Consider the following 4,844-nt stretch of genomic DNA (forward strand, 5'->3'; position numbering starts at 1 on the left):
AACATTTTTTACAAAACCAAACGATTAAAAAAAGTGTATGTTCAATTAAAAAATAAATATTTTATTGTTTCTTTACTATAAATTAATAAATAAACGACGATATTGTCCATTTTACTGAAATAATCTCCCGCACATAAACCAGGAAGTCGATATAAACTGTGTAATGAAATAGTAAACAATCGTAAGTAGAAAATATCATTATATTCTTTACTTATTTTTTGGATATAATTCATTTTTTTAGAAAAAGAACGAACTAGAATATAGTCCATCATTATTATATAAACAAAATAATACAAGTTTTGTTAATATAGCCTGGTTCAGTTTTTAGTAAAACTCGCATATTTTGCAACCCCTTTATACATTGTTATTGTTATCGGCGAGAAAACGGTTTGGCGATAGGCTTAGAACGTGCGTTGACGCCCGCGATGACCGTGACAGTAATGTGGGCCTAGAATGAAGCTAGGCCCAAACATAGAAAATTCGTAATAGTTAAACCTTTTATTACCCTAATCCTAAATTTAATCATTATAACTGTTACCAAATAATTAATGGCATGTGTTTATAATAATAATTATTGCTTTCCTGGTGCATTTTTAGGCTAGCTGGTGTGACTGAGTGACAGTCCTACAGCCTAGGCTAGGCATTTGTATAATAATGGTTTAATATTTTGGCTATTAGCTCTCTTGTTTGGATTTGTTTGGACACAAAACTGAAGTACTGTAGATTTAAAAATTGATTTATTTTTAAAGGAAAGTACAGTTGCATCTATTGTTTTTTAGACCATGGCAGTGAAAAAAAAAGAAGCAAAACAATATCGCACAGCGTTGTTAGGCCATACCTGGTAGACATTGAATAAAACAGGGTAGGTAAATAATCATAACCACCTCATTAGAAAGTTTAATACACACTCCAAACAATGAAATGTGTGTTTGTACTTCCATATTAAAGAACAATGTTAGTATAAAATAACTGTCAAAACAAACAATTGTTACAGTAATTTATAAATATACCTCTTTTCTTTATTAAATATTTCCTCAATCAACTATTTGTCCAAGTGTCAATATGTTATAATATTCAACATGCGACAGGATGCTGACATCTTGACTGGTAAATTCAAATGTTGTTTCAACTTTACATTGACATTACATATTAACTCAATTGGTCAAGTTGCTCTTTAAATACACATTGTCCCTTTGAGCATAGAATTTCAAAATTGTTTATCCTATTTATATGCATAATAAAGCAAACCTTTGGCTGGAACTTATTTTCCTATGAACTATCCATATATTATCGTTATCTGCTACAAGAAATAGTTAACATTTTTTAAATATAATAATTTTGATGCTCATTTTTGATGCAGATTGAAATTTATTTGGTTGACCAATATTGTTTAATCTCAGGTGATCATCTAGCAGACATTGAGAAAATCAGAAGCTGCAGCACATCGACATGCTACAATGATTAAAATCCAGTCTTTAGAAGAGAATCTTGAGCATTTAAGAAATTAACTCTCAGTGTCACTTGTGACAAAACAGCATAGTAAGATTGCAGAGACTGGCCACAGAATAAATCTAAAAGAACAAGAGGTCAAAGACTTGGTCAGTCCTACATTATACACCTTTAAAATTATGTCTAAAACATGCAATTTACTATAAAAATTAATGCCATATTTCTTTTATATATTTTATATAGCGAACTACTATGAACCAAGAGATTTGAAACTCTATGTACAAAAATGGACGAGGTATTTAGAAAAAATAAATTCCTCGACAGCAGTACCACGGAAAGAGTTTTGTGGGAAATCATGAAGTCACATTTGACGTTTATTTCACCTGAGATCCACCATGAAGTAACTAGGCCGGTAACTAAGTGCAGAAAAGTTTGAGGAAATAGGAATAGTTTGCTATTTCTCAGTTAATTTTTACAGTATTGCATATATTATGTACAGTATACTGTATGAATAGTAGTGTTTTTTTGTTGTTATTGCTAGAACAATGATTTTGTAAATATTTAACAAATGGTATATGAATTGTAATTGAATTGAATTTTTTGGAAGTTATTTTATTTTAATTTGGTTTATATATTATTGATTGATAACGGAAATTGATGTTATTTACTGATTTAGATTGTGATTGCATATCAAAATAATAAATAATATACAATAGTAATACAAATATGAAAGAAATATGCATTTATAATTAAATATCTAATGTCACAGTACTCTATAGCTTCTTTCTATTAATATATTACAGATCTTTGACTAAGACATGCTAGGTAGGCTGCTAGGCATTTAACCTGCTGATGATGTAGCCTAGCCTATATATAGTATAGGCCTAGCTAGGCCTGTAGCCTGGACTACTCTGTACTCCCCTCCCAATATGAATGATTATTAAAATAGCTTAGGCCTAGGCTAGGCCTAATTTTTAATTAGGACCAGGAACAAGTAATTAATCAGCTTTATAACAGGTCTACTGTCACTCAGGCCCCCGAATAGACATGTTTACGTGTTAAAAATAAACAGCCATTTAATAGTCTTACACAGCTGGTTTTAACCACGCAAAGGGGCCTGGGCATAGCCTATTATAAGCTAGCATAGGAAAAAATCCAGCCAGGCTATATGAATACGAACCTTCTTAAAACATTCAAGGATAACTAAAGTATCCAACTAAATCAAAGAATTCAACAGAAAAAATTATTTTTAAACTGATATGGAAAACAACATTTATACCTACTTTTTAAATGTATCACTTGAGAAAAAAACTGGCGTTGGGTGTACAATTTTGGTTAACTTTCAATTACATTACCTCTTAAAATCCACATGATAAAACGACGACAACATGTTTTTCACCTTCACCCAGGGTTATTCTAATGAATATTCATTATTTTTCTGACTTTCGAGGTCTTTATTTGTTTTTATTGGCTATTAAAATACAGTCCTTTTATGCTTGATTGCTTCCGGGTTCCTCGTGTGGTTTGTATACAATATGTTTTCGGAATCACTACTCCATAAAACGCTATGAAACGTTGGGGGCGCTACACTTAATTCATATTTCTGGAACAGCTGTGCAAATCGCATTTGGAGACGTTTTAGACCATTGTGTGATTTTCGAAAAAACTTGTTAACATAAAAACACCAAAGTGCTAACAATAACTTCAAATCTCATTTAGAGACCTTTTAGACCATTTTGTGATTTTCGAAAAAACTTGGTTACACAAAAACATCAAAGTGCTTAAAATCTCATTAGAAACCGTTTTAGACCATTTTGAGCATTTCGATAAAACTTTTCACACAAAAACATCAAAGAGCACAAAATAGCTTAATATCGTATTTAAAAACGTTTTAGACCATTTTGAGCATTTCGACAAAAATTGTTCACACAAAACATTAAAGTGTACAGAATAGTTTCAAATCGCATTTGGAGACGTTTTAGACCATTTTGTGATTTTCGAAAAAATTTGGTTACACAAAAACATCAAAGTGCTTAAAATCACATTATAAACCGTTTTAGACCATTTTGAGAATTTCGATAAACCTTTTCTCACAAAAACATCAAAGAGCACAAAATAGCCTAATATCGTATTTAAAAACGTTTTAGACCATTTTGAGCATTTCGACAAAAAATTTTCACACAAAACATCAAAGTGTGCAGAATAGCTTAAAATCGCATTTGGAGACGTTTTAGACCATTGTGTGATTTTCGAAAAAACTTGTTAACATAAAAACACCAAAGTGCTAAGAATAACTTCAAATCTCATTTAGAGACTGTAGTGAATATATGGAGTTGGTTCCGAGCGTTCTCAGGCGTATATATATTCACGCGACGTACACTGACACTGAATAATTTCTCATACAAAAAGTATACTGTATTCAACTAAAACTTTTATTTCTTGTAACTCGATTAATACATCTTTCTACCAGTCTAGACCTTTCTTCTCTATAATCTATATGTCTATCTACTTTGATCTTATTCTCTCTTCTCCTCTAATATCTATTACATTCTACTCTTATACTGGACATGCACATTAGGGGCTTCAGAGGAGGATAACATTTTCCCTCCATAGTTTCCCTCCAAAATTATACGATTTTGATTGGCTAATAAAATTAAGCAGACCTAGTCTAAAGCATCCTTATCTAAACACAGGGAATCAGAACATAAATATTATGACATTCCCCTTCTTGGGAAAAAAGATTGTGTCAATCTTTCCAAAAATTTAACATTTAAAACCATTTTACTTTAAACCATCTACTAATAACACCTCTATAATATTATTTATGCACGGCTTAATCCATCTGCATTTCCATTTAATGATCCTTTCTTGTAAATAACTTTAAATTTATATCCTTGTAAAAACAGAGCCCATCTCATAAGTCTAACATTGGCACCCTTCATTGAGTCCATCCATCTCAATGCCTGGTGGTCAGTATGAACTTGAAATTCACAACCATACAGATAATACTTAAGTTTATTGATAGCCCAAACAATAGAGAGGCAATAATTTCTTCCGAGTCAAAATACCAAAGGAAGAATCGTTTGTGTCAATGCGTTTCCCATGGCTTATGTAAACTGTTTAGATGGGATGACCATGAAGCTACCGATTTATGATATCCTCAGGGTAGAATGGTATTCAGAGTATGACTGGTAAACTCATTTAATTCTAGGCGTGTGGTTTAATTCTGAAGCAGGACATTCGCTTCATAACCGTCTCCGGACAAACATCACATTTATTAAGTTCGCTGTATAAAATAATTTCTTTTAACTTCTTTTAACGAAGTGGTATTGTATCTATGGTATCTGTGAACTAGCTGTTTTACCTCTTATAGAGTATTTATCGGGTATGTATTA

At 31.6% G+C, this 4,844-nt stretch overlaps 1 long non-coding RNA gene across 2 annotated transcripts; it reads left to right on the plus strand.

Moving 5' to 3' along the window:
* The first annotated feature begins 1,054 nt into the window (after positions 1–1,054).
* LOC144844700 (uncharacterized) lies at positions 1,055–2,134 on the plus strand. Of its 2 annotated transcripts, none has more exons than XR_013612457.1 (3): positions 1,055–1,107; positions 1,361–1,598; positions 1,693–2,134. It is a non-coding gene; the product is annotated as an uncharacterized LOC144844700 (long non-coding RNA). The 2 variants fall into 2 exon arrangements; XR_013612458.1 differs by having other exon boundaries at positions 1,401–1,598.
* The last annotated feature ends 2,710 nt before the right edge of the window (positions 2,135–4,844 follow it).

Source organism: Antedon bifida, chromosome 6, assembly GCF_963402885.1.
Source record: "Antedon bifida chromosome 6, ecAntBifi1.1, whole genome shotgun sequence".
NCBI lineage: Eukaryota > Metazoa > Echinodermata > Crinoidea > Comatulida > Antedonidae > Antedon > Antedon bifida.